We start from the raw sequence: 26,278 nt of genomic DNA, 5'->3' as shown, positions 1-26,278 counted from the left end.
CCCAAGTAGCTGGGACCACAGGCGCGCTCCATTACACCCGGCTAATTTTTCGTATTTTTGGTAGAGACGAAATTTTGCCATGTTGCCCAGGCTGGTCTCAAACTCCTGAGCTCAAGCAGTTTGCTCACCTCAGCCTCCCAAAGTGTTGGGATTACAGGTGTGAGCCACGTGGCCGGCAGATATCCTGTCTCAAAACAAAGAGAGACCCACTTAGGACTAAAGGGACTCAGACAAACCATGCTATTGTACACATTCACTAGCTTATTAATTTGGGAATCTTTACATGCATATTTTATGTCCAGACCACTGAATGCAATGTAGGCTGGGGCATGAATGCTGACGCACAACAGCAGGGCTGGTTGTTTTTTAAAACACTGACAATATAAGAGCTTGGAAATTCTACAGTAACATCCAACATCAGAAAACTAATAATAACTTACATTCTTACAGTGCTTTTTACTTAAGCGAGACATTTCAAATTCATCTCAGTATTCATGCATTCACTCACACATTCATTAAACATTTACTCAGTATCTATTTTGTGCCACCAGGTACATTCAAAGACCACAAAGTCAAAGACCCCAGCCCAGGGCCAAAAGAAGCTGACATTCTATATGGTCCTGGATTACCCATCTGCACACTACACACATGCTTAGGGCACCAGCCACCATGGGGCACCAAGAAAATTATTTTAAAGAAGAAAAAATGAGAGAGAATACAAATGAAGTCATTTGGCTTCAGCACACATATAAATTATCTGTGTTTTATATTATAATTTAGAACTATATTAATTTATTTTTAATTGCTTATGGGACCCTAATATCATCAGTGTTGAGGGCCTCTAACTCAGTCCAAACAGTAAATCAGGGATTACAATCCTAAATGCTAACAATCTTAAATGCTAACAAGGGTCAAGCAGCTACCACAAATTAGTGAAGGCTATTAAGAAACACAACACACCAGTCCGGCCAACATGGCAAAACCCCATCTCTATTGGACACTGGGGTTGAGAGCCAGGCATGGTAGCGTGCACCTGCAACCCCAGCTACCTGGGAGGCTGAGGCAGGACAATCGCTTGAACCAGGGAGGCAGAGGTTGCAGCAAGCTGAGATCGTGCCACTGCACTCCAGCCTGGGCAACAGAGCGAGACCCTGTCCAAAAAAAAAGAAAGAAAAGAAAAGAAACATGACAAAAATTAGCGAAGCCTATTAAGAAGCCAAGACTGACAGGACTCAGTGAGTGATTTATTGGGAGGGAGATTGAGAGGGAGGAGTCGAGGATGACACCCAGACTTTTTTTTTTCTTTTTTTTGAGACAGGGTCTCATACACTGTCACCCAGACTGTGAGTGCAGTGGCAGAATCTCAGCTCACTGCAAACTCTATCTCCCGGGTTCAAGCGATTATCCTGCCTCAGCGTCCTGAGTAGCTAAGATTATGGGCACGCACCACCACACTCATAATCTTAGCCCCCACCAGGGGGCTAATTTTTTGTATTTTTAGTAGAAAAAGGGTTTCACCATATTGACCAGGCTGGTCTCGAACTCATGACCTCAAGTGATCCGCCCACCTCGGCCTCCCAAACTGCTGGGATTACAGGTGTAAGCAACTGTGCCTGGCCTAACATTCAGACTTCTGACTTGCACAATGGCACCCAAGAGAAGAGCTACAGGAAGAGGTACGAATCTGGGGACCCACAATGGGCTGCCTTTTAGGTGCTCTAAGTGTGAGGTGCTCCAGGACATGTGGGAACAGTCAGTTTGGGACCCCACCTGGATGAAGCACTGCAGAGGAGGAGCACACTGTGGAGAAGGTACATGGGGTGACATCTGGGGCTGGTGGAGGACGAGGTGCTTTGAAGGGGCCAGAGAGGCAGGAGGACACCCAGGGAAGCGGAGGCAGGAGAGTGCTGGAGGCTGTGATCAACTGCAGTTGTAAGCTGGCCAGGGACAGAGAAAGCTAAGCAGCACACTAAAGAGCATGTGAGATGGAGGAGTGTAGGTTGGGCGCGGTGGCTCTCGCTTGTAATCTCAGCCCTTTGGCAGGCTGAGGTGAGAGGATGGCTTGAGCTCAGGAGTTTGAGACCAGCCTGGGTGACATAGCAAGACCCCATCTCTACAAAAAATTTAAAACATAGCCAGGCATGGTGGTGCAGGCCTGTGGTCCAAGCAATTTGGGAGGCTGAGGTGGGAGGATCCTTGAGCCCAGGAGGTCGTGGCTGCAGTGAGCTATGATCATGCCACTGCACTCCATCATGGGCAACAGAGTGAGATCCTGTCTAGAATTTTTTTTTTTTTTTTAAGAAGAAAGAAAAAATCCTTTAGGCCAGGGATGGTGGCACACACCTGTAATCCCAGTACTTTGGGAGGCTGAGGTGGATCACTTGAGTTCAGGAGTTCAAAATCAGCCTGAGTAATATAGTGAGACCCCATCGCTACAGAAAGAAAAGATGGAGGAGAACTGTGAGGGGAGCTAACTAAGATAGTGTGTGCAATGACTCTTGAGAAATTAGTTTGTGAAGAAAAGGAGAGAGAAAAGCTGCTGGAAGGGAAGCAGAGGTGAGACAGGTGTCCTCCCTCTGCCTCCCTCCTTTCTTCCTATTCTCTTCCCTTCCCCCTTTCTTTCTCTCTCTCTCTCTTTCTTTCTCTTTCTTTCTTTCTTTCTTTCTTTCTTTCTTTCTTTCTTTCTTTCTTTCTTTCTTTCTTTCTTTCTTTCTTTCTTTCTTTCTCTTTCTTTCTTTCCTTTCTTTCTTTCTCTCTCTCTCTTTCTTTCCTTTTTCTTTCCTTCTTTTTTTTTGTTTTTTGTTGTTGTTGTTGTCTTTTTTTTTTTTTTTTTGAGCCAGAGTTTCATTCTTGTTGCCCAGGCTGGAGTGCAATGGCACACAGTCTCGGCTCACTGCAACCTCTGCCTCCCAGGTTCAAGTGATTCTCCTGCTTCAGCCTCCCAAGTAGCTAGGATTACAGGTGCCTGCCACCACGCCTGGCTAATTTTTGTATTTTTGGTAGAGATGGAGTTTCACCATGTTGGCCAGGCTGGTCTCAAACTCCTGACTTCAGGTGATCCACCTCCCTTGGCCTCCCAAAGTGCTGGGATTACAGGCGTGAGCCACCGTGCCTTTCTTTCTTTCTCTCTATCTCTCTCTTTCAAGATAAGAGAGACCTAAGGAAGTTTAAATAGTAAGGAGAAATTACAGCAAGGGAGAGCTCGTGGATAGGGTATACGCTGTGGGCACACACGAATGCCCTGGATTGTCTGGGGTCGTGGGAGGGCAGCACAGTGGGCATCCGTCCCGAGGTTAGGCCAGAAGCGTGTGTCATGGTCATCCCTTTTACAGAGAGGAGACCCAGGCACATGGAGTTAAGTGTAACCTACCTAAGGTCATACAAATACTGAGACACGGTAGCCCAGGCCGAGAACGCAGGTATCCCAGTCCTGGGCCCTCCTTCCAGTGCCGGCATGAGAAAGAGCTGAAGGGCAGCTCTGCCAGCACCATGGTAGGTGGGGAATGCCACAGGTACTTACAAGTGGACACCTGGAATGCAATTTCCACACGGCCAACGAAAGAACTCTCCCACATGACTTTGGAACGTTCTACTGGACGTCACAGAGGTAAAACGTCCATTTATAATTATCTATATCAAGATTCGAACTCCCTTTCTAAAATAAACACAGCGGGGTTTTGCACGATTTTAACACATGCTGAGTTGTCTAGGAACACCATTAGCATGCAAAATGGAGGAGATACTGTACTCTGTGTTCTTTGGAGCTTTACCAGGAATGGTTCAGCATTTTGGAAAGTCACGTCAACCCCAGCAGCACCTCTCCTGGTATTTGAGTCACTCACACAATACACCTGTATCTTGTGGGTGTTTGTGGATGTTACATTCTCGGTGAGTCTATGCAAAGGTTCAAGCATCTGACTGCATCCTTCTGCCTTCTGTATGGTTGTGCCCAAGCAAGCACATGTTAGAATAGATAATGATATATTGCTGGGGCTCAGAAACCAATACCTCAAGGTCTCTCTGACCTTCTCCCCACCACCCATCTACTCTCCCAAAGGAGGATGAAGTTCTCTGAAGTTCCTTTATCTGCCTAAGATGCAGACCCACCAAAGAGAACAATTGTGTTTTCTTCTCTTCTGTAAGACCAAGAATGTAACCACATCTGAAAACCACACCTGAACAGACCCTTTACAAGTTAATGTCTGTTCCCGATCCACTCGTTCCTCCCTCATAATCTTTTATTACCCATCAACAGAATTCCTCATTGCCCCCCTCCCATACCTGGTTTGCCAAGATGTTCTGTAAGCTTCTGAGCCACGATGGAGGGTGGGCAATCACTCTGTGGTTCTCCCCGTGCACACATTAGTAGAGTTTATATGCTTTTTCTCCAATTAATCTGAGTTTTGTGAGTTGATTTTTCAGCAAACCTTCAGAAGGCAAAGGGGAGACTTTGCTTTGACCCCTACAGTATTATAACTAACTTTCCCTTATTTCTTTCTCCTTTAGAGTATGGTTGAGGCATTATACTGACTCTTAAAAACTTATATTTACAAATATTTACTAAATAAAAGACAGGGCTACCATTTCAGATAATGTGCCCTAAAAGCAAGGGAAACTGCAATGCCAAGAAAGACGAAGGAGTGAGCAGAATTAAGGTGGCTTCAAGTGATCAATCTCCCAGAATAAAGGCAACGTGTTTTGTTGCTGTTGGTTTTTCTTTTTTAAGACGGAGTCTCCCTCTGTCGCCCAGGCTGGAGTGCAGTGGCACGATCTCGGCTCACTGCAGCTTCCATCTCCTGGGTTCAAGCGATTGTCCTGTCTCAGTCTCTCGAGTAGCTGGGATTACAGGTGCACACCACCATCTTGATTAATTTTTTTTGTATTTTTAGTAGAGACGGGGTTTCACCATGTTGGTCAGGCTGGTCTTGAACTCCTGACCTCAGGTGATCCACCCACCTTGGCCTCCCAAAGTGCTGGGATTACAGGCAGGAGCCACTGAGCCCAGCCAAGGCAATGGTTTTATTTATTGATTTATTAGTTATTTAATTTTAGAAACAAGGTCTTGCTCTGTTGCCCAGGCTGAAGTTCAGCAATGTGGTCACAGGACACCATAAACTCAAACTCCTGGGTTCAAGCAATCTTCCTGCCTTAGCCTCCCAAGTAGCTAGGACTACAGGCACATGGCACAACACCCAGGTAATTTCTTAATTTTTTTGTAGATATGGGGTCCTGCTGTGTTGCTCAGGCTGGTCTCAAACTCCTGGCCTCAAGTGATCCTCCTGCCTCGGCCTCCCAAAGCACTGGGATTATAGGCAGTGGCCACTGTGCCCCACTAAAGGTCTTTTATTGATATCAGCTGGGTACACGGACAATGTAGTCAACCTATGGAGCTTAAAAAAACTATTCAGGGCCGGGCGCGGTGGCTCAAGCCTGTAATCCCAGCACTTTGGGAGGCCGAGACCGGCGGATCACGAGGTCAGGAGATCGAGACCATCCTGGCTAACCCAGTGAAACCCCGTCTCTACTAAAAAATACAAAAAACTAGCCGGGCGAGGCGGCTGGCGCCTGTAGTCCCAGCTACTCGGGAGGCTGAGGCAGGAGAATGGCGTGAACCCGGGAGGCGGAGCTTGCAGTGAGCTGAGATCCGGCCACTGCACTCCAGCCTGGGCGGCAGAGCGAGACTCCGTCTCAAAAAAAAAAAAAAAAAAAAAAAAAAAAAAAACTATTCAGTTGACACCTTTGGGAAATTTCATTTCCCTGACTAATTCAAATTACATTATATCTCAGCATTTTCCAGCGTAATGACAATAGGTAGAAGACCACAAGTTATCTGAAGAGGCCAGGAAAATCATAAATGTTTCAATGTCTGGAGGCAAAGATTGTTTAGATGAAGTCAAATAAATAGGTGCCAGGCTTGGTCTGTGGAATATCTTCCTTAATGGACAAGAAGATGAGTAAACAGTATGTAAGAGGATGCTTTAGTATATTTATGGAAAATGCTATATCGTGAGGAAGCATGGACAGGAATAGGGGTAGAGAAGTGATGATCCCAGAAGACCTCCAATAGGTTAAAAAGGCAGTGTCAGAAATACTTATGGCTCAGACTCTGAGTAGGGCTGGTTATTTAATAGTGTGGGAAAGGCAGCCTCAATTCCCACAAGTATGACCATCACTGCTAAACAGCAACAAAGGATAAAAAAATATATATATGCCCTTCAATTGAGGGGATAGCTGATTCATGGGTCCTCCACCATCTGAGGACACCTGGGGGCTGGGGATTAAGGAGGGGCATGGTCTCCTGGCCAGTGGAAGGTCCAGAAACAGGACTTTTTACGCCTGGCTCTTCCATTGACACTTGTAACTCTCAGTCATAGCTCCTGTACAGTTTCTGCATCAAAAAAGTAAATAAGGGTACAGTGTCTCTGCCTCTAGTCCCAGCTACTCACGTGGGAGGATCCCTTGAGCTATGATCACACCACTGCACTCCAGCCTGGGCAATAGAGTGAGACCCTGTCTCTTAAAAAAGAACAAATAAAAACCAAGAGGCCGTGTGCAGTGGCTCACACCTGTAATCCCAGCACTTTGGGAGACCACGGTGGGTGAATCACGAGGTCAGGAGTTCAAGACCAGCCTGGCCAACAAGGTGAAACCCTGTCTCTACTAAAAATACAAAAATTAACTGGGCGTGGTGATGTGTGCCTGTAATCCTAGCTACTCGGGAGGCTGAGGCAGGAGAATCACTTGAACCCGAGAGGCAGAGGTTGCAGGTGAGCTGAGATCTCACCACTGCACTCCAATCAGGGCAACAAGAGCGACACTCTGTCTCAAACAAAATAAAACAAAATCGAAAACACAATAGAACACCTTAGATTCCATTATTGTGCATTTCTGTGTTGCTTTTATGATTTTCCATGTGCATTTGGATATTTTTTAAAGTTTTAAAACATCCAGTCAAAGCAGCTATAGGAATTAATCAGCAAATTGACTCAAATGAGTAGCTGCATCACCTTCCAGATGAAAGAAGAGGAACAATGTTCATTTGGGATCCAAAGAAACATCCAGGTATAGGAAATGCCTCCAGGTATACTTGGGGGTTAAAAAAAATAATAATAATAACAAAGAAAATGCCTCTAGGAACCAGCTTCTTTGTATGAGCTAACTTGGCCTAGGGGCAACAGGTCCCAACTAGCTTGAACTGAAGTGCAAACTTCCAGCAGGTCCCCCCTGCCCTGAGGACACACCAGTTCATCCCAGAGTCATGGCAGTGGGGTTAGGAGAAATGGAAGGATTGACCCACAGGCTAGAACTAGGGTGAGACAAGACAGGCACTCAGCTCAGGCACAAAATTTAAGGGAGTGCCAAAATATTTAGTAATCAAGATAAATGATATTTTATTATTTTCGTTTATTTATTTTTGAGACAGGGTCTTGCTCTGTTGGCCAGGCTGGAGTGCAGTGGCATGATCATAGGTCACTGCAGCCTTGACCTCCTGGGCTCAAGTGATCCTCCCACCTCAGCCTCCCAAGGTGCTGGGATTACAAGCATGAACTACTGCACCCAGCCAAGATAAATAATATTTTTAAAAATCAAGTTGGTAAGCCATGACCACAGGCTATAGTTATATTGGAGCCAGGGCTGAGATTAGGGACAGGCCAATGAGGCAGGGTCCCAGGTGAGGTTCTGTAATGTTTGAAGAGCCCAAAGACCTGTCCCACTCCAGTGCCAATGGCATCTCTGTTGAGGAAGGTCATATAGCACCAAAGTCCCCTATCTAAAACCCCTGGAATTCAGAATTTTAAAGATTTTTTAAAAGGTAATGTAGAGCACATATCATAAATTACATAATCCTCACAGCAGGGTCTGGGGCAGCACCCACTAATCAAGCACATTCATGTTTCTATGGTGACATCTATGAATATTCATACTGTGTGGTGTGAGCCTCTGTTAGACCAAGTCAGATTTTGCTGTCACTTGAGTGAAAGAAAAGCTTTTGGTTTTATAGTGCTTCAGATTTCAAAATTGCAGAGAAAGGACTGTGGGCCTTAACAGCATGACGTTAGGTCTCCCAAAGAAAAAAGGCAACAGGCTGGGCGCTGTGGCTCATGCCTGTAATCCCAGCACTTTGGGAGGCCGAGGTGGGCAGATCACCTGAGGTCGGGAGTTTGAGACCAGCCTGACCAACATGGAGAATCCCCATCTCTACTAAAAATACAAAAATTAGCTGGGTGTGTTAGCATGCGCCTGTAGTCCCAGCTGCTCGGGAGGCTGAGGCAGGAGAATCACTTGAACCTGGGAGGTGGAGGTTGCAGTGAGCTGAGATCGTGCCATTGCACTCCAGCCTAGACAACAGAGCGAGACTCCGTCTCAAAAAAAAAAAAAAAAAAAAAAAAGAAAGAAAGAAAGAAAGAAAGAAAGAAAGAAAGAAAGAAAGAAAGAAAGAAAGAAAGAAAGAAAGAAAAAAATGCAACAGATAGGACCCAAACTTTTGTTATAAACGTGTGCTGAAAAGAGAACTGCAAAGTCCTTGCTGGTGATCACCCAGAAGGTGATTTCTTCTTCTTCTTCTTCTTTTTTTTTTTTTTCTGAGACTGAGTTTTGCTCTTGTTGTCCAGGCTGGAGTGCAATGGCATGATCTCGGCTCACTGCAACCCCGCCTCCCAGGTTCAAGCAATTCTCCTGCCTCAGCCTCCCGAATAGCTGGGATTACAGCCATGCGCCACCAGCCCTGGCTAATTTTGTACTTTTAGTAGAGACGGTGTTTCTCCATGTTGGTCAGGCTGGTCTCAAACTCCCGACCTCAGGTGATCCGCCCACCATGGCCTCCCAAAGTGCTGGGATTACAGGCATGAGCCACCGTGCCCGGCCCCAGAAGGTGATTTCTAAAGGTCAGTCAAGGCCAAAGCAGAGTGATCACAGGGCTTATTTCCCAGCAGCCAACCAACTAACGTTATTAAATACCTTCTGTGTGTAAAACCTTGTACAGGGTCCTGAAATGTATTAAGATACACAAAACAGAGTTCTAGCCTTCGGGAGCTTAAAAATTAGTGGAGACAATATGGCAAGCAAAACCACCATAGAATATTAAAAAACTGAAGGAATATCATCTGGACCCACCCTTTAAACATGAAACCAACGTTCAGAGAAGTTGAGAGCCTTGCATAAGTTAGCAGACAAGCAGATAACCGCATGCTAACAAGCAGATAGTGGCGCTGCACGAAGAGATCAGGATCTGTGTTTGCCAACTCTTGTTCACTGCCTTTTGCATAAACGCACATAATAATTGTGACCTGGTGACAAATGATAAGAGTAGTTAAAAGATCCTAACAGAAGTGGTTTTGTTTAAATGCACTTTTGCAGCAGAGATGGTCTCTGGTTTCTAAAAGGACTACAATTTGGGTACGCAGCAAGGCAGGTGAGTGCCCTTCAGGCATTGGAACAACTGAAGCAGGGGTGGGTGTGTGTATGCCAGATTAGTTGTTCAAGTGGATTAGGCTCTGGGAAAGGGCATAGAAGGAGTTCCTGGGGGCGCTGGGGAGATACGTTTGGAAAAGAATGTAAAGGCTATGGAGAGCTTGAATGCCAGGGCGAAGGATGTCAATTATCTCCTAAGGTAGCATTTCCCATCCCTGCATGCCACCTTCATGACTCGGCATGGCTGCCCACTGCCCTACGGGAAATGACAGAGGGTAGTAATCTGGAGTACTCTGGAGTCAGATTAGTAATCTGGAGTCAGATTCTTTCACACTCTGGAGTCAGATTCTTTCCATTCGAATCCCAGCTTTGACACCAATTATGTGACTTGGACATGCTGCTTCACCTCTCTGCCTCACTTTATTTATTCATTCATTCATTCATTCATTCATTGAGACAGAGTCTAGCTCTGTTGCCCAGGTTGGAGTGCAGTGGTACGATCTCGGCTCACTGCAACTCCGCCTCCCGGGTTCAAGCAATTCTCCTGCCTCAGCTTCCCGAGTAGCTGGGATTATAGATGCCCTCCACCACGCCCAGCTAATTTTTGTATTTTTAGTAGAAACAGGGTTTCACCATGTTGGCCAGGCTGGTCTCGAACTCCTGACCTCGTGATCCGCCAGCCTCAGCTTCCCAAAGTGCTAGGATTACAGGCGTGAGCTACTGATCCCGGCCTATTTTTTTAATTTTTATTTATTTATTTATTTTTTTGAGACAGGATCTCGCTCTGTCACCCAGGCTGGAGTGCAGTGGTGCAATCTCGGCTCACTGCAGCCTCTGCCTCCTGGCTTTAAGCGATTCTCCTGCCTCAGCCTCCTGAGTAGCTGGGATTACAGGCGCCCACCACCATGCCCAGACAATTTTTGTACTTTTAGTCGAGATGGGGTTTCACTATGTTGGCCAGGTTGGTCTCAGACTTCTGACCTCAAGTGACCCGCTTGCCTCAGCCTCCCAAAGTGCTGGGGTTGCAGGCATGAGCCACCATGCCCAGGCTCAGTTTATTTCTTTGTAAAATAGAGAAAATATAAGTACCTTCCTCATGAGGATTAAGTGAGAAAGCATGTTTACTGTACTACAAAGAGCAACCTGGCATTATAAGTTTATCAATAAATGTCAGTTGTTGTCATTAACCGTTTTATTTAAGTCACTTTTTTTTTTCAGTTAAATATATACTGTAGCCTTATTCTAAGCAATAATATCCACGAAATCACAGGCTTATTGTGACAATGATGGTTTTGATGATACACATATAACAAGATGTTAAATCAAAAAGTCTTAACTAAGGCAGCAAGATGCAACAGGTATAATGCACATAAGTGTGACACCAGAGAAGGACGCACATTTTCAAAAGAGGTGTGCAAGGGCCCCTCTCTCAAGCTGAGGGTATAGAGGGTCAGAATGGGCAGAGACTGGGGAAGAATCTTTGTGGAGGAACTCTGGGGTTGCTGTTAGTGTGCTGTGATATCTCACCCTATCCCCATAGAGAACTGGCCCTCCTGTCGAGTTGGTGAGAGGGGGATTCACCAGGACCACTCAGGAAACTTGATGTCTGTCCCTTGCAACTGGGAGGACATGGTGGACTTGCACCTGACCACCTACTGAGACATCCAAAGGATGGGACACAAGTTGGCCATCTGCTGTTGGAGGAGCCAAGGGAGACTGCTGAGCTGGGGTCAGCCTGCCTTCTCAGGTTCACTGCGCCCAGTGATGTGTCATTGTTTCCTTGGACCAACGTGGGCCACATGCCCTAATGTGGGCTGACTTGAGGTCAGAGCAGGTCTTCTCTGAGATGGCCCGTTGGGCAGACTGAAGGACCTTAGCTAAAAGAGGCTAGAGAGGTGAACCACTGGATTTCAGGGGCTGAGGAAGGAGCAATGATCTAGAATAGAGGATAATTTGCTCTTTTTTTTTTTTTTTTTTTTTTTTTTTTTTTTTTGAGACAGAGTCTTGCTCTGTCGCCCAGGCTGGTATGCAGTGGTGCAATCTCAGCTCACTGCAACCTCCGCCTCCAGGGTTCAAGCAATTCTTCTGCATCAGCCTCCCTGGAATTACAGGCACCTGCCACCACGCCCATCTAATTTTTGTATTTTTAGTAGCGACAGGGTTTCCACCATGTTGGCCAGGCTGGTCTTGAACTCTGACTTCGGGTGATCTGCCCGTCTCAGCCTCCCAAAGTGCTGGGATTACAGGTGTGAGTCACCTCTCCTGGCTGATAATTTGCTCTTTTCAAGACAATAGAAGTGAGACATCCCAGCAATTGGGAGGGTAGGGAGGGTTCTCTGAGAATCTGATAAAAATATGGACCAGGAAGCTGGAAGCCAGCAGACAATGTACCCAATGAGCACTTTCCTGCCCCTCCCAGTCCAGTGACAAAGGAGTAGATGTATTTTTATTTTATTGTATTTTTTAGTTTTTTCCATGGGACTCTGCTTCATAGAGTGGGTATATTACGTACTTAGTTGAGACTATGCTTGTAAGACTTAAAGTGATCACAGAATCTTCTCCTATGAATAACCAGAAAAGTTACAGGGCCTAAGTTTTCACCCTAGACCAGGGAAAGAACTAATCCCACTGGATAAACATAAAGAGACAGTGGGAGGCAAAATTAAGTTGCTTGATGAGTACATTCCAATGAGTCATGTTTCTTTATGCTCATTAGAAACATAGCTATTAAAATGAAATGTTTGTCCCTGTACCAAATGAAATCATCTCTCATCCCCCCGGTAGCATGGTACCACCATTAGAAATAATGGAGATAGGGGAATAAGAGGTGAGGAGAACATAAGATAGGCAGGGATGTAAAACATTGGTTTGGTGGGTTCAATGGGAACTCATTTGCTCCCCAACCTTGAATATGATGAAATGAAAATAGAAGATGCACCAAGGAATGAAATAATCCAAGCGTCCTTAGAAAATGGCTTTGTTTGGACCGGGCGTGGTGGCTCATGCCTGTAATCCCAGCACTTTGGAAGGCCAAGGCAGGCGGATCATGAGGTCAAGAGATCGAGACCATCCTGGCCAACACGGTGAAATCCCATCTCTACTAAAAATACAAAACTTAGCTGGGGGTGGTGGCGTGCACCTGTAGTCCCAGCTACTCGGGAGGCTGAGGCAGGAGAATCTACTCGGGAGGCTGAGGCAGGAGGTTGCAGTGAGTCGAGATTGCACCACTGCACTCCAGCTTGGCAACAGAGCCAGACTCCATTTAAAAAAAAAAAAGAAAGAAAGAAAGAAAAAGACTTGTTCAAAGGGAACTGAAGACAGCCTAGCCCTAGCCCAATTCCATGAACAAAGAAGACGTGTCCCCTGCGTTCCTGGGCTGAGTATATGGCTTAGCCTTGCCCTTTCACGTAGTTAGGGCAACAGAGGGGGTATATTCTCACTAACACTGAATTGCCCAGAAAGCATCAGCTACATTAGCCAGGTGCTAATATAGGTGGTGCACCTATAGTCCTAGCTACTCGGGAGGCTGAAGTGGGAGGATTGCTTGAACCCACGAGTTCAAGGCTACAGTGAGCTATGATTGTGCCACTGCACTCCAGCCTGGGTGACAGAAAAATATGCTGTCTCTAAAAAACAAAAACAAAAAAAATCAACCAGAGACCTCAAGTTCTGGAGACCTGAGTGGCAGAGGAGCAGGGATAGGGGGAAGAATCCTGGACTGAAGCAGGCCCTGGAGTCCCCAGGGTCTCAGTCTTTTACCCAAGCTGGAGTGCAGTGGTGGGGTCACAGCTCACTGCAGCCTTGACCTCCCAGGCTTAAGTGATCCTCCCACCTCAGCCTCCCAAGGAACTAGGAGTACGGACATGTGCCACCATGCCCAGCCAATTTTGTGTAGAGATAAGGTCTCACTGTGTTGCCTAGGCTAGTCTTGAACTGGCTAGGGATTCTCCTGTTTCCGTCTCCCAAAGTGCTAGGATTACAGGCATGAGCCACTCTGCCTGGCTCAGTTTACATTTTAAGACAAGACATAAGGAATGGTGAGTATAAGGGTGTACAGACACCACCTCTCCGATGCCCCACTGAAGTGGTTAAAAGAGTAATGACTGGGCTGGGCGTGGTGGCTCAAGCCTGTAATCCCAGCACTTTGGGAGGCTGAGGCGGGCGGTTCACCTGAGGTTGGGAGTTCCAGACCAGCCTGACCAACATGGAGAAATCCTGTCTCTACTAAAAATACAAAATTAACCAGGTGTGGTGGCGCATGCCTCTAATCCCAGCTACTCGGGAGGCTGAGGCAGGAGAATCGCTTGAATCCGGGAGGTGGAGTTTGCAGTGAGCCGAAGTCACACCATTGCACTCCAGCCTGGACAACAAGAGCCAAACTCCATCTCCAAAAAAAAAAAAAAAAAGGAGCAGTGACCAGACCAGACCTAGTCCCCCTTCTTGAGAAGGGACTTCCTCCAGCTCTGACTTTGTCCCTTAGCTTCCAGTTTGGCCTCTTTCTCCTTTAACACCATCTCTTCCCTTCCAGCTCTGACTTCTGACAGTTCCAGACCAGCTGAGTTATTTCCTGAGAAAGGCTAGAACCTCAACCTTTCTCAGGAAAGCCTGGATCATCTGGTATTATTACCTGATGAGATGTTAGAGAATATCTTGTCCAAATGATAAGAAAACTAAAAGCCAAAAAACTTACATCACATGCCCAGAGTCACTGAGGTGTGAGAAGAACCCAAGTCTCCTGACCCCTTGCACACTGATCCATCATACAGCACCATGCTAGCTCTCCAAGAGAGGTCAGCTCACCTTCCTTGGACCACCACCTCAACCCTCCTTCCTCTTCCATGAATACTTCAAAATGGTGGAAGAGGCCAGGTGTGGTGGTGCACCTGTAGTCCCAGCTACTTGGAAGGCTGAGGCTAGAGGATCCCTTGAGCCCAGGAGATAGAGGCTTCATTGAGCTAGGATTGTGCCACTGCACTCCAACCTGGGTGACAGAGCAAAACCTTGTCAAAAAAAAAAGGCAGAAGACAACTTGCTTGGAACAAACAAGAATGGATCCCAATCCACTAGCTGGTCACCTTTGAATGCAGAAATCAGTGGCTCTACTTTCTCAGAAGAACAGGATAATCTAATGCTTGCTGTACTTTGCTCAGTGTAGCTGGGACCCCAGAGTCATACTCAGGTCTCTACAGCTGAATTATAATGATAGGCAGGGAAAGGCCCAGAAACTAGGTTGGAGGATGAGGATTGGGGTCAAGAATCTGCAAAGATAAGCTTCTATGACTAGTGACAGTAGGATAACAGAAAGAAAAATGTTGCCCAAACAGACCATTAAGCAAGAGGAAAATTTTGGTATCAAAATTAAATGGGGTTTATGAGATATATTCCTATGCCAAACAGAAAGCATGTTCCCTTTACAGTAACTCCCAGGCCATCTGGTCTACTTCCCTACTGCAGGGTACAGACCTCTCCTTACTGAACATTCATTGAGATGATGTTTTTCAAATAAGAATCTATACTTCTGTCTCCTTTTAACTAGTTGTGTTTAATCTACATCAACTCTCTCTTTTTTTTTTTTTTTTTTTTTTTTTTTTGAGATGGAATTTTGCTCTAGGCTGGAGTGCAATGGCACAATCTCAGCTCACTGCAACCTCCGCCTCCCAGGTTCAAGTTATTCTCCTGCCTCAGTCTCCCAAGTATCTGGGACTACAAGCACTAGCCACTATGCACAGCTAATTTTTGTATTTTTAGTAGACATGGGGTTTCACCATGTTGCTCAGGCTGGTCTTGAACTCCTGACCTCAGGTGATCCACCCGCCTTGGCCTCCCAAAGTGCTGGGGTTACAGGCATGAGCCATCGCGCCCGGTCAATTCTCCTTTTTATATGTTAACCTATACTGCCTCCACTTTTACCCTCTCCCAAACATTTGTTCTATCATCTGATCCAAGCTTATAAAACACAATAGATTCAGACTGGCTGGGAAATGTGGCTCATCCCTGTAATCCTAGCACTTTGGGAGGCTGAGGCAGGAGGATTGCTTGAGGCCAGGAGTTTGAGGTCAGTCTGTGCAACAAAGGGAGTTATAGAGACTCTGTCTCCATATAAACAATTTAAAAAGTAGCCAGGTGTGGTGGCACATGCCTGTAGTCCTAGGGAGGCTGAGACGGGAGGATCGCTTGAACTCAGGATTTCAAGGCTGCAGTGAGCTATGACTGTACCACTGCACTAAAGCCTGGGCGACAGGGAGAGAACTCATCTCTAGAATTTTTTTTTATTTAAAAAAAAAAATCAGATAGATCTCAGTTCAAGTCCCAGTTTAGACAGTTACTAGCTGTATGATATGTGTGATCACTTTATCTTACAGAGCCTCAGTGTTTCCAGCTGTGAGATGGGTATAATTAATAGTAGCTATCTCATTGCTGTGAGAAAACAACATATGTAAATGCTTAGCCTAATAAACGGTGGCTGTCATTGTTATTGCCATGATCACTGAAGCCAGCTGAAGCTCTATTTGTGGAATTAAGTCTCAGAGGGCTGAAATGGGCTGTCCAAGGTCACACAAGTGAGTGAGTCAGGGAGGGATCCCAGATTTCCTGATTCCTGAAGCCTTTGCCAACCATCAGCTCACACACAAACGAATCATTGCCCAATGACCTAGAAATCAGGGTATCCGATCACATCCAAGTACCACAGCTGGTGATTTAATAAGCACTCACCATGTGTGCAGGCTATATGAAAGCTTTACAGCATCTATAGGTCAGTATAAGAAGGTCATCTCCTTGCTTATGCCAAGAGAAAAAAAAAAAGAAAACAAGACAAAAATCTGGAACCTCTGCTTGTGTTTTGCCCAGTGGTAATGATATTTCTTGTCCATATTTGCTTTAAGAAAGTAGATGAAAGTAAGACCAATGCTCTGGCTGCCTTACTCCTGACTTCAAAACAGCCTTTTTGATTGGGAACGAGGAGGAGAGAGATCCTAAGGACTTAGGGACTAAAATGGGGTTTGACCAAGGACAGCAATGAAAAAGGAGATGGGGGTTGTCAGTGGGCTAAAAACAAGTCCCTGTCGGTGCTCTGAAGAATGGCAGTTATTGTCAGCAAGGTGGGCTTCTCGCTGCACCAGGGCCTGTCCCTCCACTGACTGTGCAAGCAATGAAACCATGGCGCCCCAGGAAGCACATTTTATCTTGAAGCATGAATCACCCCTCAGAAGTCTAGAAAAGAATCCTCTCTTTGTGGCCCTTCAATCTCCTTGGCTGGCATCCCTAGCTACTCAGGGCTGAAATCAAGGCCTTACTAAAACTCAAGGTGAGTGACCTTTCCGATGGAAACGGATCATTCCAGAAGCTCATGTGACAGGGGTGCCTCTTAATAACTGAAAGGAAACAATGAATGAATGGGCCAGCTAGATGGCATTCGTCATTCAAGTCTAACTGCAAAAGCAGTCAGAAGTGGATAATCCAGTATGTTCTGAATGAGGGGCTTTTGGGAAGCAAAGGAGTGGCAGAAGGTGATCTCTCCCCTCATCTTTTCGTATTTATCAGCTCTCCCTACATTGATTGAAAGCTGAAGTCTTATTTAAAAAAACAAACAAACAAAAAAAAACTGTCATGCTTCTAGAAGACGGAGCAACCGGAAGGAGCAATCTGAGGACCCGAGACCTGTCCGTGTAGACGGTTTGCCCTCATTTCAAAGATGCTGTCTCTTCTACAACACCAGCCACATTGGGAGCCAAGAATCCTGAAAAAATATTAAACTCCCTACTGGGGAGCCAGCAGAGTAAAGGACGGTGAAAAGCTGGATGTTCAAAAACGCGAATTGTCAATGACTTTGGTTGCTCCTCAAACTGCCAGACTGGACTGTGATCCAAAGGTAAGTGGAAGCACCAAAATCAGAGGAGGGTGGAAAGTCGCCTTTCAGAACCATCCTTTGAAGGAGCAGGGGGCCAGCATCACTCTGTCACCTCAACTCCACTACATTTATACATAGGGGAACTGATGTTAAAATGAACATGAAGTATAGCCTCACAGGGGAGGAGAGCCGAAGTCCACACTATGTATAAATGCAGCCTGATGAATGTGAAAACAGGGAAAGGAGCAAACCCTCTTTTCTAGCCTGGAAATGTGATGGTTGACTTAGCCTCAGTTCTATCTATGGATGTGTGTCTCGGGGTGCAAACCACTACCTTTTCCTTGAATCACAGCAGCATGGGGCATCCCACAACTCAAAGTCTGAGGCAAATATACATCTTGTACCAAACACCCTGGTACGTAAATTCTATGAGTGCATCTTTATCTTATAGCAGAAAAGTATAACCTATGGATCTACTTGGGTACTTGATTTTAAACGCCCTTAAATCCCAGGAAAGGAAAATTTCCCCAACATATGCATTCTCACACACCACAGACAGTGTGCCAACTCTCAGTGGGACTCAGTTTCCCTAAGGGGAAGCAAACCAAAAGTGCCCCCCTCATACTCCTTCCCTAGAAATCAGCTTTCACTTTACTTTTCAAAGACAAAGCCTGATTTCTGAGAAGTGATGTAGAGTAAGAAGAAGATCTGGCCAACAGAGGCTGAAATTCCTCAGCTCAGAACATGAGAATCCTGTCTGATATTCCCTCCTTAGCCAGGTGTTGCCACAAAGGGAGATAAGACTTTGCCAGGTCAGAAATTATCCTCGCCTTAAAAGGAAGGTTCCTGCAATTGAAAAATACACCCAAACCACCTTGTCTGTACATGGGAGGTGGGGAGAGAAGGGAGGAGAAGCGTAAAAGGATACAAACTTGAAAACAGCCAGGCTCTGGGAGGGTTAGCTATCCCTTCCCTCCCCTCAAGGACAGCCAGATCTGATATAGTTGCCGATAAGATCAAGCTGCCTCACTCTACTGCCCTTACCCAGGTCTCTCCTTATGACATCAGAGTACCCAACATCATTAGAGACCCTCTTCAGAAACTAGAGGCTGACAGTCACTAACATTCTAGCTGGAAACTGTCTACCAGGAAAAAGTCCACCAGGAAGGAGCTCCTGGGAGGTAGGCAGAAAAAAACACTTGCTGCTTAAGTGCTGCAGCAAGAGCTTTTCTGATAAAAACTACACTTTTAAAACCAACACTGAGCTTTGCCTACCACAAAAGCTGTAATTTGGTCCCTTCCTGTAAAATGACACCTTTCCCTTTAGAAACAATATGTAAATCTGATACAACCAAAATAAACACAGTATAATGCTCATTAACTCATTTAATATCTTTCATTCAAGGACTTGAGGGTCTTAACCCACTTATAAATGTAAAAATTCATGCCTCATCACTTCAAAACAGGAAGTTAGGAGAGTATCAATTTCCCATCTTAAGATATTTAAGTTCCTCAGTATATTTGAGGAACATGCCACAGAAAAGTCCATCCTCTCACCGCTGGAGGCTCGGAGGTCGGGCCTCCATATCATTACTCTCAGCTCTGAATAAACAGCTTGGGATAAACCAATAAAGCCCCTCCAATGGGGACTTGAGTGATAATCAACCCTGCCTGCCCTGTTAGAGTGGGAAGGTCCATAGTAGTGGGCCTAGCTGTGATTCTCTGGTCTAGTACCTGCATCTGACTTTAGCCACAAATTGCAGGGCCACAAATCTATAGCTCAGGGGACTCAGTTTTCTCCTGCTACTCCTTATTGGTCCTGGAACTTCCCTTGTTCCTGTACCTATAAGTGATCAAAATCAACACTAAAGAAAGCCTGTTGTCCCCACCCAAAGCCTGCCACGCTCTCTCTCCAGTTGCCTATATCTGTCTCCAAACACAAAACTGAGGGCGAAGAGTCATCTCAGCACACCCCTGAGCAAGGTGTCTCTACAGCGAAGTGTCCTGGCAGGCCCACCCTGGCCCAAGCTACTTGTATCATTAGCTCATTCACACCAGCAGGCGGGAGAGTCCTCCACTAGTCCCGGGCCCTCCAGTGCCTTCTGTCTCACAAGCAAGCAGATGTATCTGTCTTCCAACCAGGGAAAAAAATCTGAGCTCCCAAAGGGCTGTCCTGCCACAGGATAGGAGCTGGTGGTCACATGTAAGCCAGCTCAGAACTGGAGGCACCTTGTTCCTGGAGACACAAGGCCAAGGACCGGGGACCTGGAACCTGGCCCATTTGTTTTCTAGAGAGAAAGACACTGTACCACCCCCAAGGCAGGTTGCTTGGCCCTCCCTTGACCCCTCTTCCTGGTACAGCAGGGAGAAACCCAGGCCTCTCAATTACCCAAGGCTCATAGCCACGGCAACAGCTCACTTATTACTAGGGTGCTGAGAACACGAGAATTGGTGAGCAGAGCCCCAAGGTTACACCAGCAGACAGCTCCCTGGGGTCCTGCTCTTTCCCTTCAGGGAGAGCCTTGAGCAGTGCCCGAACACCCGGCCCTCGTACCTTCAAGCTCTGTACCTAAGGCAGCCAAACACCCCCAGGGAAACCCTGGGGGAAGAAAGGAGACAGTCCCGGGAAGGAAGGGAAGGGGGTGGGTTTCTGACTGAGCATAGAAAGAGGGAAAGGAAGACACCTGGGAAAGAGGCCAATGTCTCCCTGCCCTTGCCAGGAACCGGGCTGTAACACTTCCCATCTCAGCCAGGCATCTTCCACGGAGGACCAGAGATCAGGGAGGGCAGGTGAAGAGCTGGCAGCCAGGGGGCTGGGCTGGGCCCCGGGACATGGACCTGGGGAGTCGAGGGCGCCTAGGTGTGGGGTCCACCATCACCCAGCTTTTCCATGCACCCTGGGGAGAAGGCTGCGGGGTCCTTTTGGCAGCGTTCCCTTCCCTTCAGCAAAGTCCTCAGCCTCTAACTAGGAGGGTCCGTGGTTCCCACTCCCAAGCCCTGGCTCCCCAGCTTCCACCCAGATTGTCACCCCCTTCCAACCTCCCTAGGTGGCCTCCTGGGTGCTCTCCGCCCGGAAGAAGAGGAGGTGTCAACCTTCCGCTGGCCCTCGCTTCCCCCGACACCCCTTTGTTTCAGGCGGGGAAAGTTGCCAACGCGCACCCCCTTCCTCAACACGCCCCCCTGTGCGCCCATCCCCCGCAGGGAATCCAAGCCCGGGCGCACCATCTATCTAATCTGCGGCTCGCTCTCGAACCGGGGCAGCAACCTCGAAACCGAAAGCAAAGAGGAAGCGGGATCAGCCAGAGCCCCAAGTCCGGTCGCCCGGTCTTCTCCATCACCGTCCCCATCGCCCGCGCCCCCTGTGCTCGGAGCTGCCGGCCCCGCGCGGCCACCTCTCCCGGCGGTGGAAAGGCCTGTCTGCGGGCATTGGGGTACCTACCGGTGCGGGGCAGGGGCCGTGGGCAGGGGCAGGGCAGGGCCGGCCGCCTGCCGGGAGCAGGTGCGGCCAGGAGCGCAGTCTCCAGGGCTGGCTCCCGCTCCTCCTCCCGCGCCGGGACTCGGGGCGCTCTCCTGCGCCGCCTGCTCCCCGCCCCCAAACCCGGCGCTCCGGCTCCCCCCGTGCGGAGTTGCGGGCCGTGCCTCCCCCACGCCGCCTGGCACCCCCACGCCGCCTGGCACTCCCGCGCCGCGCCTAGTCCCGCATTGTGTGTCGGCGTCCGCCGCGGCGGCGCGGGGGCAGAGGGGCTGCAGCCGCCGCTGCCCGGGAGGAATGGAGCCCCCGGCGGCCGCGGCGGCACTCACCCATAGTACGGATGCGCTGCAAACTGCACATGCTCGCGTCTGACAGGCGCTCGCCCTGCCGCCCGGCTTAACTCCTTGCTCGCCCGCTCGCCGGCCCGGCCCGCTGTCCCCTTCGACCTCGCAGCCTCCCACAGCACGGGGTCAGCCCCGCCACGGGCGCCTAGGAGCACGCCCCCTGCCTGGGCCGCGGTGCAGGTGGCTGAGGTGCAGGGCTCTTCGGCCCTCCCTGTCTTAGCCAACCCGCCTGCATTTGAGTGCCTGTCAGGCCCGGAGCTTGTAGCTGGGACCAGGCGTGCAACATCCACTGTGGGTATCATTGCAGGCCTGGGCTACCTGAGGGCCACGAACCACGTGGTGTGGCAGACCCACCCACCTTGTGCCAGCACTGTGGACCCTGCCGTCAGTTCATGCAAACAGCCATGTAAGGTCGTTTGTTTATCCCCATTTCCAAGAAGGAGAAACTGAGGCCTATGGAAGTTAAGGAATTTGCCTAAGGCAAAGCTCGAACCTCTAAGGCTCATGATTTGCTTTATACCATAAAGATTACAGAGAATATGTTATTTCAGAAGTCAATCTAGATTCTTTTATTGGGAGGTGGAAAATAATGAATGTCATCTGGAAAGTCTGGAAATTCCACAATGCTGAACGCAGGAAATCAGCAGCTGAGGGCCCTGACTTGAGACAGGCCCCTCCGACTGGTCCTGGGTCCTGCAGAAAGGCTGAGCAGGGAGTGGGAATGACATCCAGCCCCCATTCCCACGCCAAGCCTAGGTCCTGGCACTGGGTGCCTCAGCCAATAGGAAAGGGCATTTTGAAAATTTATAACACCCTCTGGGGGTGTCCTTTTGTCACTAACCCATCCGGAGAGAGTACCCTTTCTAATTCTCTTGCAAACCCTATGCATGCCTAGGCCTGATCTGAGGGGTCTAATGGCTGCTTTTCAACCTAGCGGGAGGGGGGAAATGAGGAGAGGGATGACAAGAGAGGCTGAAGCTCTTTCCCCTTTTTGTAACATGCACCAGTGACAAAGAGCTCTCAGAAGTCCAAGGCAGCACAGAGTCTTCTAAGAAAAAGATCCTATGGTTCATCCAGCTGCTCTTGCCCCATTCTGGGCGAGAAACTGGGCTGCTTTCCTCTGTCTGAACCTAATACGTAACCCTAATCTGATCCTGTGTCTTCCTCTAATTGCCTGATGGGGCTGTAGGTCTTCTACCAACCTCCTGTCCCTGGCCAGAATATTCAAAGATCAACTAAGGTGCCTCTCAAAGCTGGGAGTAGGAAATGTGGACAAGGAATTTCTAAGTCCATCCCCGTACATATCCTGTTCTTGGGCTGGTCAAGCCATTCTTCTCAGAAGGAAAGCAATGGGCTTCTGATGGGGGCAGAGGGAGTCATGTTGGGTTCCTCAAACAAGTACAAGAAGTAGACAGCCATGTGCTACCAGTGGCAGGAACTCTAGACTTCCCCCTGAGTTTGCTTTCTTTTCTGTAAAATGGAGATATTGCCTCATTGTAAGTATAGTATAATGACCCAAGGACATCACGCATGTAATATTCTCAGCACACAGTAGGCTTTGGATAACAGGAAAATTTGGTTTTTTTGCTGGAGATAAGGCAGGAGAAGGGAGAGAGTCAGGGCTACAGGCAGGCATGTGGGCTGTCCCTAGTACACTGTCAGAGATGCAGGAGACAGTGTCTCAGGGACACGTTGGCGAGAAGCAGCTAGTCTAGCAGCAAGGTCTACCTGATGAAAAGGGCCATCCCCTGTGCCCCTTTGCCACGGAGGCATAGTACGCCTAATCTCCTTCTCTAGCTGTGGCCGGCGGCTGGCAACTGGCTCTCCCCCAGGCTCTGGGAGGCAGCATTGCGCAGAGGAAAGCACAATGGGCTGGAAAGGCTTCGGAAGATCTGAACTCCTGGCACCTTATGCATGAGGCACAGTAGGCATGGGGCTCAGTGCTCACAATATTTTTAGGGACCCGCAAAAATGTTTGAATTTCTTTTAAACTCAGAAGCAAAAAATAAACATTGAAGTCAAAGAAAAATATTTTAATTTATAATATTAATATTTTCATCCTTTAGCAGAGAAGCTCTATTGTAGAAGCCAAGATATCAGTTAGAGAATCAGAAAGAAGGGTTAGGAACTAAGGCGCAATGCATGGCATCATCCAGCCTCTGCTTTCTCCAGGTCTCCCATGAACTTAAATCCATGTCCTGGGTTTTCCTTATTCTTTACGTTAGGGATCATTTCTTCCCAAAAAGTTTAGATAGTAGTGCCTTACAATTGCCATATTTTCTCTCTCTGGGTAGGACAGCTATTTTTATCACCATTTTATAAATGAGGAAATTAAGGCTCAAAGAGGTTGTATGGTTTGGTCAAGGTTAGATTGCTAGTAAAGGCAGAATGCAGTTCAAACTCGGGTCTTCTGTTACCACTTCCAAGCTTCTTTCTGTTTAGATCAAGAACATTTGACATAAGATCAGGCGTGCACAGGGTGGAGCAGTCTGCTGTGGACTTTAAAGTGAGGGCCCTCCCTGGCTTTTCACCCAAGGAATGCTGAAACTTACATACAGAATTGTGGGAAGGGGTGGGGAGGGTGACCCTGGGTGCAGGAGGCACCGTAATCATGGTTCTAGCGATTCAAGAACAGGTTGAAGATGGAGGGGCCTGGGACAAACCACCCCTGCTGCACTAACACACACCAAAGGATACCACCCCTGCTTTGCCTTCGTGTCTTGTCAAAGCAAGAGGAGCGGTGCGGTGGCATGGGCCAGGAACAGACAGGCTTTGCTCAAGCAAACCTGTGTTTGAGTTCAGACTCTCCATCCTAGTTGGATGTCTTTTTTTTTTTTTTTTTTTTTTTTTTTTTGAGACAGAGTCTCGCTCTGTCACCCAGGCTGGAGTGCAGTGGCCGGATCTCAGCTCACTACAAGCTCTGCCTCCCAGGTTTACGCCATTCTCCTGCCTCAGCCTCCCAAATAGCTGGGACTACAGGCGCCCGCCACCTCGCCCGGCTAGTTTTTTTGTATTTTTAGTAGAGACGGGGTTTCACCGTGTTAGCCAGGCTGGTCTCAATCTCCTGACCTCGTGATCCGCCCGTCTCGGCCTCCCAAAGTGCTGGGATTACAGGCTTGAGCCACCGTGCCCGGCCAAGTTGGATGTCTTAAGGCAGTTCATTTAACTTTTCTCAGCCTATTTTTCTCATCTGCAAAATGGAAATGGCAATAATACCCAAGTCCAGGGCATTTGTAACAGTAAGTAGGAGAATGCATATAAGGTGCTTAGCATAGTGCCAGGCACATAGTATAATACATAGGTAATAAGTGGCAGTAGCTCCACCCTGTCATGTAAAGGCCCCGCCATGGTAGGCAGTGAGTGGTAGCTCCCTTCACATCTCTCTTCCACCACCCAGCAAGGACAAGAAGAGTCTTTAAAGTATCTTTATATCTCTAAAGTTCCTCGAACGTGTTAGGTCCTTAGACATATATTCTGAAAGGCAAAAACTTTTCTGCCCTTCCCCCAAAAGCAAACCAGCCATAAAGGGTTTGTTCTTGTCCCCCATAAGTAATTTTCTTGATAACTTTCAAAGGGAATCAGAAAGATTTCTTTATGCTTGTTAGAGAGGACTGGTTCCCGGGGGCTGCGCTCTGACCACAAGTCAGGAGAGATGTGGCTCAAGAGGGTGATTCCAGTGGAGGAACTGACCTGCAGCCTGATCAGAAAGGGTCTGGGAGGGAGACGGAGCAGGGAAATGGGACATCAAGAGAAGATCACATGCAGTCTGTTGCAGATGCTATGATAAGAAAGCAAGAAGTGAGGTAGAAGCAGAGGAAGCATTGAAGTCGAAGCCAATCTTGAATTTGGAATTACTTGGATCAGCTTTACAGGAAAACAAATTGGGCAGGAAAGAACTGGGAGATGGGATGTATGGATATGGTCTTGGTGAGAATGCCAGCATTTGAAAACAGGGGGAGTTTCTTTGCAACTGTCCCTTCTTGAAATAGGAAGGAAAGGGGCATAAAGAGGCTAAGGAGTGTGAACCCAGATCACGCAGGATTCTTTGAATGCAAGCAATAGAAACCGACTTTAGCTATCTTAAGTCTAAAAAAAAAATTCATTGGAAAAGAATATGATCAGATGGCTCACATATTTAAAGGGAATGCTGGCAAAACAAGCTCGAAAGGACTAGCACAGCACAAGGCCAGCTTTGGGAATCCAGGTAATGGGAAGTAATCAAGAGTCTCCTCCGGGCTGTGCTGCCAGAGCAACTAGACGCCAATCTTTTCATCACTTCTGCTCAAGCATAAAGAGTCAGATTTGCCTAAGTTGAGTCCTGCATTCACGTTCCCTCTTGGGCAGGGAAGGGTCCACCCGAATACTCTGGTGTAAGCCCTACTAGGCACTGCACATCGTCCTGAGTAGAGGCAAACAGTGAAAGAATTAAGGGGCTGTTACTACAAGAAGGGAAAGGCTGCCGAGTAGCCCCCCAACAGTGAATGTCCAGGACAAGGGGAAGCAAGCAGCATAGAGAATTTGTACCTGACTCAGTGGCCCTGAAGTTTTTTGTTTTTGTTTTTTAACTTTTCTTTGAGACAGGTTCTCATTCTATCACCCAGCATGGAGTGCAGTGGCACGATCATGGCTCACTGCAGCCTTGAACTCCTAGGCTCAAGCGATTCTCCTGCTTCAGCCTCCCAAGTAGCTGTGATTAAAGGCATATGCCACCATGCCTGACTAATTCTTTTATTTTTTGTAGAGACTGGATCTCCCTATGTTGCTCAGGCTGATTTTGAACTCCTAGCCTCAAGTGCTCCTCCCACCTCGGCCCCCCAAAGTGCTGGGATCATAGGCGTGAGCCATCATGTCTAACCCAGACTTTGTTTTTTAGAGTGGTTTTAGGTTCACAGCAAAATTGAGAAGAAAGTATGGAGATTTCCCATAGCCCCCTGCTCCACACATGCATAGACTTCCCATTATCAGAATCCCCCACCACAGTCGTATATTTGTTATAACTGATGAAGCTGCCTTGACATACCATTATCACCCAAAGTCCAGAGTTTACATTAGGGTTCACTCTGGGTCTTGTTCTTTTTATGAGTTTGGATGAATGCATATTGACATATATCCATCATTATGATATCATATGGAATATTTTCACTGCCATAAAAGTCCTCCATGCTTTGCCGATTCATCTTTCCCTCCCCCTTAACCCCTGGA

General features: G+C 47.6%; 2 protein-coding genes across 6 annotated transcripts in view; one reads left to right on the top strand and one right to left on the bottom strand.

Moving 5' to 3' along the window:
- The window catches only part of TMEM229B (transmembrane protein 229B), a 47,676-nt gene extending 26,540 nt beyond the window's left edge, over nucleotides 1-21,136 (bottom strand). For 2 of the 5 annotated variants that reach the window (XM_050797090.1, XM_050797091.1), the window contains exon 1: nucleotides 21,062-21,136. The gene's annotated coding sequence lies outside the window, so the exon portion shown is untranslated. Of the gene's footprint in view, nucleotides 1-20,699; nucleotides 20,932-21,061 lie in introns of those variants that run through there. The other 3 variants (XM_050797086.1, XM_050797092.1, XM_050797087.1) reach the window with 2 other exon arrangements.
- RDH12 (retinol dehydrogenase 12) overlaps nucleotides 1-26,278 on the top strand; it is a 340,678-nt gene that overhangs the window by 94,770 nt on the left and 219,630 nt on the right. The window lies entirely within an intron of this gene.

This window comes from Macaca thibetana, chromosome 7 (genome assembly GCF_024542745.1).
Source record: "Macaca thibetana thibetana isolate TM-01 chromosome 7, ASM2454274v1, whole genome shotgun sequence".
In the NCBI taxonomy this organism is placed as follows: domain Eukaryota; kingdom Metazoa; phylum Chordata; class Mammalia; order Primates; family Cercopithecidae; genus Macaca; species Macaca thibetana.
Note: the sequence above shows the minus strand (reverse complement) of the source record. Positions and strands in the feature narration are given on the sequence as shown.